Source organism: Mustela erminea, chromosome 6 (assembly GCF_009829155.1).
Source record: "Mustela erminea isolate mMusErm1 chromosome 6, mMusErm1.Pri, whole genome shotgun sequence".
Lineage (NCBI taxonomy): Eukaryota > Metazoa > Chordata > Mammalia > Carnivora > Mustelidae > Mustela > Mustela erminea.
In genome coordinates, this window is record NC_045619.1 from 109,930,245 (window position 1) to 109,944,403 (window position 14,159).

Genomic DNA, 14,159 nt, shown 5'->3' on the forward strand with positions numbered 1-14,159 from the left:
CTGATATGATCTACTGTATCTCTTGTTTATACCTCATTGATCTCAGCTCTAATCTGTTCTGGATTTTTCAATTTTTTTTTTGAAGGAGGCTTGGATGGCTATGTATTTCCCCCTTAGGACTGCCTTTGCTGTATCCCGTAGGTTTTCATCCAAAGTGTCTTCATTCTCATTGGTTTCCAGGAATTGTTTCAGTTCTTCTTTGATCTCATGGTTGACCCAAGCATTCTTAAGCAAGGCGGTCTTTATCTTCCAGGTGTTTGAGTTCCTTCGGAACTTTTCCTTGTGATTGAGCTCCAGTTTCAAAGCATTGTGATCTGAAAATATTCAGGGAATAATCTCAGTCTTTTGGTATCAGTTGAGTTCCGATTTGTGACCCAGTATGTGGTCTATTCTTGAGAAGGTTCCATGTGCACTTGAAAAGAATGAGTATTCTGTTGTTTGTGGGTGGAATGTTCTGTATATATCTGGTCCAAAGTATCATTCAATGCTCTTGTTTCTTTATTGATTTTCTGCTTCAATGACCTGTCTATTTCTGAGACAGTTGTGTTAAGATCTCCTACTATTAATGTATTCATATCAATATGACTCTTTATCTTGATTAACAGTTTTCTTATGTAATTGGCTGCTCCCATATTCGGGGCATAGATATTTACAATTCTTAGATCATCTTGGTGGATAGTCCCTTTAAGAATGATGTAGTGTCCTACTGTATCTCTGACTACAGTCTTTAGTTTAAAATCTAGTTTGTCTGATATAAGAATCACTACCCTGGCCTTCTTTTGAGTCCCATTGGCATGGGAGATGCTTCTACATCCCTTCACTTTCACTCTGGGTGTATCTTTAGGTTCAAAATGGGTCTCCTGTAGACAATATATAGATGGGTCCTGTCGTTTTATCCAATCTGGAACCCTGTGCTGTTTTATGGGTGCATTTAGGCCATTCATATTGAGAGTGATTATTGATAGATACGTTTTTATTGACATCGTGTTACCTTTGAAGTCTTTCTTTCTGTAGGTTGTCTCTATATTTCTGTTCAATGCTATTCTTAGGATTTTTCCTCTTTTATAGAACCCCCATAATATTTCCTACAGTGTCGGCTTGGTGGTTGCATTGTCTTTCAAGCCTTGCCGGTATTGGAAACTCTTTATCTGTCCATCCATTTTGAATGTCACTCTTGCTGGATAAAGTATTCTTGGCTGCATGTTCTTCTCATTTAGTGCTCTGCATAGATCTTGCCAGCCCTTTCTGGCTTGCCAGGTTCTGTGAACAGTTTTATCGTTATTCTGATGGGCTATCCTCTGTAAGTAAGGGGCCTCTTTGCCCTAGCGGCTTTCAAGATATTATATCTACAATTATGATTCCTCAATTTTACCTTCATGTGTCTTGATGTTTTTTTGGAATCTATAATCTTGTGTGGAGACCGTTCGGCCTCTAGTACATAAAAGCTGGTTCCATTCGTGAGATTGGGAAAATTTTCATGAAGAACTTGTTCCACTTTATCTTCTAGACATCTTTCTTTCTCCTCCCCTTCAGGGATTCCAATGCTTCTGATGTTGGAACATTTTATGGAATCATTTATTTCCCAGATTCTGTTTTCGTGGCTTCTAAGCTATTTGTTCCAGGCTTCCTCCTGATCCTTTCTCCCTATTTGTTTGTCCTACAGATCACTAATTCTATCTTCTGTCTCAGTTACCCTAGATTTGAGAGAATTTAGATTAGATTGGAACTCATTGAGAGCATTGTGAACATTATCCCTGGTCGCTTTTAGTTCGGCCCTAATCAATTCCTTTTGGTCATCCATGTCTTTCTCAAACCTAGGCTATTGTTAGCCTGAATTCTCTATCCGACATATTGTCCATGTTGATAGCCACTAGCTCTGTTGCAGAAGGTCCAAACTCTCTATTTTTCTTCTGTTGGGCATTCCTCCTCCTAGTCCTTTTGGTGAGAGATGACTGAATGGATGTATCTGTATGTATCAACTGTGGTGCAGTCCAGGTGAATTCTGGAATGCTTCTAAGCAATCAGGATACCCCACCCAAATGAGAGAAAAAAGAAAAGAAAGTAAAAAGAAAAAAAAAAGAGAGAGAGACAGGACCTAAAGCAAAGATAAAAGAGAAGGTTCAGCCCAAATGGGCCCCAAGGTATGATTGATGAAGTATACTAACAAAAACAGACAAACAAAAAGACTGATAAAAGTATATGACAAGAGAAAAAAATTATACATATTTATATATCTATATATAAATATATGCAAATATAGGAGGAACCTTTCAAAAAGAACCCTAAGTGTAAGATTTATGTACTATCAGGACAAACACAAGATCACAGAAACATTGGTAGAAGAAAAGATGGTTGAGTGGTTATAAATTCTCAGTTAAGGGCGTGGAAGGTTGTTTTGATTCTTCCGGGATGTATCTGGATATCTTTGTTAAAGGAATCAAATTTCCTAAGATAAAGGGGGAATAAACAATGGTTTACCTATAAGGGTAGCATTGATTGGGGAAAGAGGATTACCTTGAAGTTGAACTCTATATGAATATTAGAAAATAAAATGAAGAAATAAACTAGATTAAACTAAACTAAAATAAAAAAAAAACGAAATTTAAACTAGAAGGTGTTTTTTTGAAAGAATCAATAAGGTCGATAAACCATTGGGGACACTAATCCAAAAGAAAAGAGAGAAAGCCCAAATTCATGAAATTATGAATGAAAAGGGAGCGATCACAGCTAACACCAAGGAAGTAGAAACAGTCACCGGAAGTTATTAAAAACAGTTATATGCCAATAAGCTTAACAACCTAGATGAAATGGATGCATTCCTGTAAAACCATAAGCCCCCAAAATTGAACCAGGAAGAATTTGACAACCTGAATAGACCGATATCTAGTAACGAGATTGAAGCAGTGATCAAAAACCTCCCAAAAAACAAGAACCCAAGATTTGATGAGTTCCCTCGGGACTTCTACCAAACTTTCAAAGAAATAAAACCTATTCTCCTGAAGCTGTTTCAAAAAATTTGGAAGAAGAAGGAAAACTTCCAGACTATTCTTATGAAGCCAGCATTACCCTGATCCCCAAACCAGGCAAAGACCCTACCAAAAAGGAGAATTTCAGACCAATATCACTGATGAATATGGATGCTAATATTCTCCACAAGATCCTAGCAAACAGGATCCAACAGCACATTAAAAAGATTATCCACCATGACCAGGTGGATTCATTCCTGGGCTACAAGGATGGTTCAATATTTGCAAATCAATCAGTGTGATAGACCACATTAATAAGAGAAGTGAGAAGAACTACATGGTCCTCTCAATAGATGCAGAAAAATCATTTGACAAAATCCAGCACCCGTTTCTGATTAAAACACTTCAAAGTATAAGAATAGAAAGAACATTCCTGAACTTCATCAAATCTATCTATGAAAGACCCACAGCAAATATCATCCTCAATGGGAAAAACCTTGCAGCCTTCCCTTTGAGATCAGGCACACGACAAGGTTGCCCACTCTCACCACCCTTGTTCAAGATAGTATTAGAAGTCCTAGCAACAGCAATCAGACAACAAGGAGAAATGAAAGGTATCCAAATTGACAATGAAGAAGTCAAACTTTCTTTCTTCGCATATGACATGATTCTTTATGTGGAAAATCCAAAAGACTCTACCCCCAAACTAGTAGAACTCATACAGCAATTCAGCAACGTGGCAGGATATAAAGTCAATGTACAGAAATCAGTGGCTTTCTTATACACTAACAATGAAAATACAGAAAGGGAAATTAGAGAATTGATTCCATTTACTATAGCACCAAGAACTACAAGATACCTGGGAATAAACCTAACCAAAGAAGTAAAGGATCTGTACTTGAGGAACTACAGAACACTCATGAAAGAAATTGAGGAAGACACAAAAAGATGGAAGACCAATCCATGCTCTTGGATCGGAAGAATAAACATTGTAAAAATGTCTATACTGCCTAGAGCAATCTATACTTTTAATGCCATTCCGATCAAAATTTCACTGGTATTCTTCAAAGAGCCAGAGCAAATCATCCAGAAATTTGTATGGAATCAGAAGAGACCCCAAATCGCTAAGAAAATGTTGAAAAACAAAAATAAAACTGGGGGCATCACGTTTCCTGATTTCAAGCATTATTACAAAAGCTGTGATCACCAAGACAGCATGGTACTGGCATAAAAACAGACACATAGACCAGTGGAACAGAGGAGAGAGCCCAGATATGGAACCTCAACTCTATGGGCAAATAATCTTCAACAAAACTGGAAAAAATATACAGTGGAAAAAAGACAGTCTCTTCAATAAATGGTGCTGGGAAAACTGGACAGCTATATGTAGAAGAATGAAACTCGACCGTTCTCTTACACCGTACAGAAAGATAAACTCAAAATGGATAAAAGACCTCAACGTGAGACAGGAATCCATCAGAATCCTAGAGGAGAACATAGGCAGCAATCTCTTCGATACCAGCCACAGCAACTTCTTTCAAGATATGTCTCCAAAGGCAAAGAAAACAAAAGCGAAAATAAACTTTTGGGACTTCATCAAAATGAAAAGCTTCTGCACAGCAAAGGAAACAGTCAAGAAAACAAAGAGGCAACCCACGGAATGGGAGAAGATATTTGCAAATGACAGTACAGACAAAAGGTTAATATCCAGGATCTATAAAGAACTCTCAAACTCAACACACACAAAACCAATAATCATATCAAAAAATGGGCAGAAGGTATGAACAGACTCTTCTCTAATGAAGACATACAAATGGCTATCAGACACATGAAAAAATGTTCATCATCACTAGTCCTCAGGGAGATTCAAATTAAAACCACATTGATATATCACCTTACACCAGTTAGAATGGCCAAAATTTGCAAGACAGGAAACAACATGTGTTGGAGAGGATGTGGAGAAAGGGGAACCCTCTTACACTGTTGGTGGGAATGCAAGTTGGTGCAGCCTCTTTGGAGAACAGTGTGGAGATTCCTCAAGAAATTAAAAATAGAATTTCCCTATGACCCTGCAATTGCACTCCTGCATATTTACCCCAAAGATACAAATGTCTTGAAAAGAAGGGTCATCTGTACCCCCCATGTTTATAGCAGCAGTGGCCACGGTCGCCAAAGGGTGGAAAGAACCAAGATGCCCTTCCATGGACGAATGGATAAAGAAAATGTGGTCCATATACACTATGGAGTATTATGCCTGCATAATACCCAACTTTTGTAACAACATGGAAGGGACTGGAAGAGATTATGCTGAGTGAAATAAGTCAAGCAGAGAGAGTCAATTATCATATGGTTTCACTTATTTGTGGAGCATAACAAGTAGCATGGAGGACATGGGGAGTTAGAGAGGAGAGGGGAGTTGGGGGAAATTGGAAGGGGAGGTGAACCATGAGAGACTATGGACTCTGAAAAACAATCTGAGGGGTTTGATGTGGCAGGGGGGTGGGAGGTTGGGGTAAAAGGTGGTGGGTCTTACAGAGGGCACGGATTGCATGGAGCACTGGGTGTGGTGAAAAAATAATGAATACTGTTTTGCTGAAAATATATTTAAAAAAAGAAATTAAAAAAATATAAATGCAAAAGAAAGCACAGGTGTATGTATCAAAAAATTCATCTTAGAATGTTATTATGGAATTTGTTGTACTGGACATCTCACCCTCATGGTAAATAGGTTAAAAATTATCTATATAAAAAAATGAGCCAGAATAGTGGGAACAAATTAAAAATAAAAGTTGTCCTATGAAGTAGTGATGGTTATTCTCTTGTTGTGTTTTTTGTTTTGTTTTGTTTTTTTCCTTTCCTGGTTGGTTTTTTGGGGGAGGGGCCTGCCACGTGGGTTTCCAGTCAATAATATTCTTTGAGTTAAGTCCTCCCGCCCCCCTCAAGGGGCTGGGCTCTGAGGAAACTGTTTTTTTCAGGCTTTTGTTCTCCAGAGGTTTTTATGTTTGTTCATTTCTTCTTCTTTTTTTTTTTTTCTCTCACCTTGACCGCTTTTGATGGTTTTTGTAGGTTTAGAGGAAAGCAAACTGCACCCTGACCTCCCTCTCAGAGAGAAGTCTCAGTCTGGCTGAAGAGTCCAAATAAATTCCCCCTTGGCTGCTGGCAGAGTTTGTTCTGAGTCGCAGTGCCTGGGGATGCAGGATTTTTTGCTTGTACCCAAAACCATGGCAGCAGTGGGTGTCTGGCAGCTCCAGACCGCCAGAGAGGTTCCAAGCAGCGATTGCACACTGAGATTTTCCTGCTGGCTGGGGCTGGGAATGCCTGGTCTTTCCGGGTCTGAGAGCACCAGGCTGGCGCTGTGGGCACCTCTCAGGGGAGGGCAGGGGGCGCAGCTCAGAATCTGATAACACGGCAAGGCACTCTCGTGGGGACTGTAAAAAGGCTGTGCTTCTGCCGGCTTGTGAGGCTCCCAGTCCCTCATGGGAGCCGGACCTCACATGCTCTCAGGCACGCTGGTGGCTCAGGGACCAAGACCTGGTTTCTCTGCTGCACTCTCTCTGGCTCTGTGCCAGGGGTGGCTGTCCTGGGTCTGGGGACTTAAATTCCTGTCCCTAACTGCCCCTATTCCCACAATTCCCCCCCCATGATCCTTTGCTCTTTCTGAGTACTTTCTACCAGACTCCAAGTTAATGCTGGTCCCCAGACACAGGGCACTCTCGTATTGGGATATCACTTTCCAATGGGTCGCCTTGGGTGACTCCCTCCCCCTTTTGTTTTTCTTCTGTTATCAGTCCGAAGTTCCCGCTTAACCTGCCCACTGGTGTCTTCTGCTCCTGTAGGGATCCAGATGTGTATAATTCTGTTCTCAGGCTGATTTCATGTGTGATCAGAGTTCTTTGGAAAGTAATCAGCTCACTTTAGGGTACAGGTTGAAAGGGCACCTCCTCCTACTTCCTTGCCATCTTGTCTCCCCCTATACTATAACTTCTTTATCCATTCATTGGTCAATGGACATTTGGGCTCTTTCTATAATTTCAGTATTGTTGATAATGCTATTATAAACATCGGGGTATATGTGCCTCTTTGAATCAATATTTTTGTATCCTTTTTTTAAATATCTAGTAGTACAATTGCTAAATCCTAAGGTAGTTCTATTTTTAACTTTTTGAGGAACTTTCATACTGTTTTTCAGAGAGGCTGTAGAAGTTTGCATTCCCACAGACCCTGTAAGAGGGTTCTATTTCCTCTACATCCTTATCAACATCTGTTAATTCTTCTGTTGTCAACTGTAGCCGTTCTGACAGGTGTGAGGTTAGATCTCATTGTGGTTGATTTGTATTTCTCTGATAAGTGATGTTAAAAATATTTTCATGCACCTCTTACCCATTTGTATGTATTCTTTAGAAAAATGTCTATTCATGTTTCCTTGCCACTTCTTACTGGATTATTTGTTTCTTGGGTGTTAAAATAAGTTATTTATATTTTTTGGATACTAACATTTTAGTATCCAAAATTAGTATTTTGGATACTAAAAATTTGCAAGCATCTTTTCCCATTTTCATAGGTTGTCTTTGTCTCCTTTCTTGTGCAGAAACTTAATCTTGATGAAGTCCCAATAGCTCATCCTTGCTTCCTGAGAAATGTACAGTAAGTAAGAAGGCCAAAGTCAAAGAGGTTACTCTCTGTGTTCTTCTCCAGGATTTTGATGGTTTCTTGTTTCACATTTAAACCTTTCATCTATTTTGAATTTACTTAGTGTATAGTGGAAGAAAGCAATCCAGTTTCATTCAACCATTTGTTGAAGAGACTATCTTTTTTCCATTGGGTATTCTTTCCTGCTTTGCCAAAGATTTGTTGACAATATGGTTGTTTGTCCATTTCTGGGTTTTCTATTCTGTTTCATTGATCTATTGGTCTGTTTTTGTGCCTGTACCATACTCTCTTGATCACTATAGCTTGAACTATGGAATTGGGTGCCTCCAGTTTTGCTGTTCTTCCTCAAGATTGTTTTGCTATTTGGGATGTTTTTGGTTTCATACAAATTATAGGATTATTTGTTCTAATTCTCTGAAAACGCTGGTGATATTTTGATAGGAATCACATTAAATGTGTAGACTGCTTTAGGTAGTATAGACATCTTAACAATATTTTTTTTCTTCCAGTCTATGAGCATGGAATGGCTTTCCATCTCTTTGTGTCCTCTTCAATTTCCTTTATAAGTTTTCTATAGTTTTCAGAATACAGAAATTTTACCTCTTAGGTTAGGTGTATTCCTAAGTATCTTAAGAATTTTGGTGCAATTGTAAATGGGATTGATTCCTTGATTTCTCTTTCTGTTGTCTCATTATTAGTGCATAGAAATGCAAAAGATTTCTGTATGTTAACTTTGCATCCTGTGACTTCTCTGAATTTGTTTACTAGTTCTAGCAATATTTTGGTGCAATCTTTTGGTTGTCTTTTGGATTATTTTGGTAGAGTCAACATAGAATATCATGCCATCTGTGAATAGTGAGAGTTTGGTATTTTCCTTGCCAATTTGGACGTGTTTTATTTGTTTTTGTTGTCTGATTGCTGTTGTCTGAGGCTAAGACTTCTGGTACTATGTTAAATAACAATGTTGAGACTGGACATCCCTGTCTTGTTCCTGAATTTACATTCAGGACGACAAGACAAGAAAAAGTTGTCAGTCTTTCCTCATTGAGGATGATATTAACTGTGGGTCATTCATATGTGACCTTTATGATGTTGAGTTATGTTCCTTATATCCCTAATTTGTTGTGGGTTTTTATCAAGAAAGAATGCTGCATTTTTCAAATGTCTTTTCTGCATCTGTTTGAGAGCACCATATAGCACTTATCTTTTCTTGTATTAATGTGGTGTATCATGTTGACTGATTTGCAAATATTAAACAACTCCTGCAACCCCCCCCCCAAAAAAAAAAATCCCACTTGATTGTGGTGAATAATTCCTTTAATGAACTATTGGGTTCAATTTGCTAGTATTGTGTTGAGAATTTTTGCAACCATGTTCACCAGAGGTATTAACCTATAGTTGTCTTTTTTAGTGGGGTTTTAGACTCATTTTAGAATCACGGTAATGCTGGCCTCATTGAAGGATTTTGGAAGTTTCCCTTCCATTCTTATTTATTTATTTATTTATTTATTTATTATTGTTATTATTATTATTATTTAAACAGTTTGAGAAGAATAGGTATTAGCTCTTCTTTAAATGTTTGGTAGAATTCCCCTGGGAAACCATTGTTGGGAGATTTTTTTGATTACTAATTTATTTGCTGGTTATGGGTCTATTCAAATTTTTTATTTCTTCCTGTTTCAATTTTGGTAGCTTATATGTTTCTAGGAATTTATCTATTTCTTCCAGATTGGCCTATTTGTTGGCATATGATTCTCCATAATAGTGTCATAATTTTATTTCTTTGGAGTTGGTTGTGATCTCTCCTCTTTCATTATTATATGTATTTGGGTCCTTTATCTTTTCTGTTTAATAAGTCTTGCTAAGGGTTATAAGCTTTACTAATTATTTTGAAGAACAAGCTCTTAGTTTCATTGGTATATTCTACTCTGGGTTTTGTTTTTGTTTTGTTTATTTCTATATCACTTTTTTTTCTGCTCTAATCTTTATTATTTCCTTTCTTCTGCTTGATTTAGGCTTATTATTTATTTATTTATTTATTTGAGAAAGTGCAAGCAGGGGATGGGAGGTGGGAAGGGGCAGAGGGAAAAACAAACTCCCCACTCAGTAGGGAGCCCATGTGGGCCTTGATTCCAGGACTTCAAGATCACAGATGCTTAAGTGATTGAGTCACTCAGGTGCTCCCATGTTTTATTTACTATTCTTTTTCCAGCTCCTTTAGTTCTAAGTTCAGTTTGAACATTTGAAAATTTTCTTGCTTTTTGTGGTAGGCCTGTATTGCTGTATACTTCCCTCTTATGACAGCTTTTACTGTATCCCAAAGTTTTTCGACCATCATGTTTTTCTTTCTTTCTTTCTTTCTTTTTCTTCTTCTTCTTCTTCTTCTTTTTTTTTTTAAGGAAGATTTTTTTTTCATTTATTTATTTTCAGCATAACAGTATCAGTATTTTTTCACCACACCCAGTGCTCCATGCAATCCGTGCCCTCTATAATACCCACCACCTGGTACCCTGACCTCCCACCCCCCCGCCACTTCAAACCCCTCAGATTGTTTTTCAGAGTCCATAGTCTCTCATGATTCACCTCCCCTTCCAATTTACCCCAACCCCCTTCTCTCTAACTCCCCATGTCCTCCATGCTTTTTGTTATGCTCCACAAATAAGTGAAACCATATGATAATTGACTCTCTCTCTGCTTGACTTATTTCACTCAGCATAATCTCTTCCAGTCCTGTCCATGTTGCTACAAAAGTTGGGTATTCATCCTTTCTGATGGAGGCATAATACTCCATAGTGTATATGGACCACATCTTCCTTATCCATTCATCCGTTGAAGGGCATCTTGGTTCTTTCCACAGTTTGGCGACCGTGACCATTGCTGCTATAAACATGGGGGGTACAGATGGCCCTTCTTTTCACGACATCTGTATCTTTGAGGTAAATATGCAGGAGTGCAATTGCAGGGTCATAGGGAAGTTCTGTTTTTAATTTCTTGAGGAATCTCCACACTGTTCTCCAAAGAGGCTGCACCAACTTGCATTCCCACCAACAGTATAAGAGGGTTCCCCTTTCTCCACATCCTCTCCAACACATGTTGTTTCCTGTCTTGCTAATTTTTTTCTTCTTTTTTTATTGTGTTATGTTAGTCACCATAAAATACATCATTAGTTTTTGGTGCAGTGTTCCAATATTCGTTGTTTATGTACAACATCAGGTGCTCCAGGCAATACATGCCCTCCTTAATACCCAACACCAGGCTCACCCATCCCACTAAACCCTCCCCTCTAAAACCTTTTGTTTGTTTCTCAGAGTCCATGTTCTCTCATGGTTCATTCCATGTATTTATTTTTTTATTCTTCTTTAATTCCTGGTTGACCCACTCATTCATTGGTAGGATGCTTTTTAACCCCCATGTATTTGTATTCCTTCCAGTTTTTTTTTTTTCTTTCTTATGATTAAGTTCACGTTTTAAAGCATTGTGCTCTGAAAATATACATGGTATAATCTCAGTTTTTTGGTACTTATTGAGGCTTGATTTGTGACCCAGCACATAATCTAGTCTGGAAAATATTCCATGTGCACTTGAAAAGAAATATATTCTGCTGCTTTAGCATGAAATGCTTTGAATACATGTTTAGTCCATCTGATCCAGTGTGACATTGAAAGTCATTTGTTTCTTTGTTGATTTTCTGCTTAGATGATATGTCCATTCCTGTAAGTGAGCTGTTACAGTCTCTTCCTATTATTGTATTATTATCAATGAGTTTCTTCATTTTTGTTATTAACTGATTTATATATTTGGGTGCTCCCATGTTGGGGGCATAAATGTTTACAATTGTTAGATCTTTGGGGGTAAACCTCTTTATTATGGTATAGAGTTCTTTCTTATCTCTTTTTATACTCCTTGGTTTAATATCTGGTTTGTATGATATAAATATGGCTATTCCACATTTTTAATGTCTATTAGCATGACAAAATGTTTTCTGTCCTCTCACTTTCAATCTTCAGGTGTTTTTAAGTCTAAAGTGAGTCTCTTGTAGTCAGCATATAAATTGGTCTTTTTTTTTTATCCATTCTGATACATATTGTCACTTGATTGCATCATTTAAGCCATTTACTTGCAAAATGATTATTGATAGATATGAATTTAGTCCCACGATATTACCTGTAAAGTTGTTTCTCTTTTCCTTTCTAGTCTTTGTTGCTTTTGGTCTTTCTTTCCCAGAAAGTCCGCTTTAATATTTCTTGCAGGACTGGTTTGGTGGTCATGAACTCCTTTAGTTTTTATTGTCTGGGAAACTCTTTATCTTTCTTCCATTCTGACTGACAGACTTGCTAGATAAAATATTCTTGGCTGCATATTTTTACCACTTAACAAGTTGAATACATCATGCAACTCTTCTCTGGCCTGCCAAGTTTCTGTGGATTGATCTGCTGCTAACCTTTTTTGTCTTCCCTTTTAGGTTAGAGATTTCTATTCCCCTGCTCCTTTCAGGATTTTTACTCCCTTATGTCTGTATTTTGCAAATTTTACTACAATATGTCTTGGCATTGTATTTGTTGATTGGGTGGGAATGCCTGCGCCTCCTGGATTTGGCTGTCTGTTTCCTCCCCCAGGTTAGGGAAATTTTCAGCTATAATTTGCTGAAATAAACCTCCTGCTCCCCTTTCCCTCTCATTCTCTGGCACTTCTATGATACAAATATTATGCTTTAGAATCACTGACTTCTACATTCATGATCCAATATTTTTCTTTCTGTCTTCTTTTCAGCTTCATTATTTTCCATAATTTTACCTTCCTCATTCTTTTGCTTCTTCCATCCTTGTTGTCATTGCATCTGGTCAGTTTTGCATCTTGGGTATGGCATTTTTTTATGTTGGCTTGACTAGTTATTTAGGTCTTTTTTTCCCTGCAGTAAGAGACTCTCTGAAGTCTTTAATGTTTTTCTCAAGCTTAGTTTGTTATCTTTATGATTGTTGTTTTAAATTCTGGTTCAGCATATGGTATGACTAGATCCCTGGCTTTTCTTTTTCTCTCTTTTGGGATGAATTCCTCAATACTGGTGTTTTGTCTAGGACTCTGACTTCCATGTGTTAGGAAATTCTGTTGTTTCCTGCTCTTGAGATTAATGACTATATTAAGAAGAGGTCATATATTGCTCAAGGCCTGGTACTTCAGAAAGTGTTTCTGGTGTATGCATTGTGCACTGTTCTGTTCTGTTTTGGTTGTTTGTTCCTTCAGGTCATTCCCTGCAGTGTTTGGAACTTGTCCAGTGTGGAAAATTTTAACTAGCTGGGTTTTGGTCTGCTTGTTAAAACAGACTAAATTCTATTTTCCCTAGAGCTGAATCTTTGCAGCATTCTATGGTCAGTAGATTTGGTGTGTGTTGGGCGGATTTTTGCTGGTCTTCTGTGGGAGGAACTTGCTGCTTCTCCGACTGTCAGGCACACTTGCCCTATTTAAAAAGCACCTGCAAAACACAGGGTGGGGGGAGGAGGGAGCCAGGTATTAGTGTAAGTGGCTCAAGACTTTATTGTGGGTCAGTCTGTCAGTCCATCAGTGCTAATGGACAGGGGGAAAATATGGCATCAGCTGATTCTCCCATTCCTGGAGAGAAACCACTCTTGCTGCAGTTCAGGAAGCTCTCACAGAAGAGCAAACAGTTTCACCTCATTTGTTCCTGACACCTCTCATTTCCCTGTCTTCACTCTGTGACTGATCTGTCCAACCAGTGGTGGCATGGTGTTCCTGTTTTTTGTTTGTTTTTTACTTAAATTCAATTAGCCAACATATAGTATATCATTAGTTTTTGAAGAAGTGTTCAGTAATTCATAAGTTCCTTATAACACCCAGTGCTTATCACATCACACACCATTTTTAATGCCCATTACCCAGTTGTCCCATAACCCCAAGAAATCCCCTTCTGCAACCCTCAGCCTTTTCCTCCAGAGTCAAGAGTCTCTCATGTTTTGTGTCCCTCTCTGATTTTTTCCCTTTCAATTTTCGCTCCCTTCCCCTATGATCCTCTGCACTATCTCTTTTATTCCACATATGAATGAAACCATTTGATAATTGTCTTTCTCTGCTTGACTTATTTCACTTAGCATTATACATAGAGTTCCATCCATGTTGATATAAATGGTTACTATTAATCTTTCTGATAGCTGAATAATATTCCATTGTATATATAAACTGCATCTTTATTTATTCATCTGTTGAAGGACATCTTGACTCCTTCCATAGTTTGATATTATGGACACTGTGGTTATGAACATCGGAGTGCAGGTGACCCTATGTTTCTTTACATCCATATCTTTGAGGCACCCAGTAGTACTATTCCTGGGTCATAGGGTAGCTCTATTTTTAAATTCTTTAGGAAATTTCATACTGTTTTCCAGAGTGGCTGAACCACTTGTGTTCCCACCAGCAGTGTAAGAGGGTTCCACTTTCTCCACATCTTTACCAACATTTGTTACTTCCCACCTTGTTAATTTTTGACACCCTAACTGGTGTAAGGTCACTGTGGTTTTGATTTGTATTTCC

The 14,159-nt window shown here is 38.1% G+C and overlaps 1 long non-coding RNA gene across 1 annotated transcript; it reads right to left on the reverse strand.

The window, feature by feature from the left end:
* Window positions 1–261: 261 nt before the first annotated feature.
* Window positions 262–11,144, reverse strand: LOC116594207. Its single transcript, XR_004287097.1, has 3 exons — window positions 11,081–11,144; window positions 6,915–6,917; window positions 262–291 (listed from the first exon to the last, which is right to left on the reverse strand). It is a non-coding gene; the product is annotated as an uncharacterized LOC116594207 (long non-coding RNA).
* Between the last annotated feature and the right edge of the window lie 3,015 nt (window positions 11,145–14,159).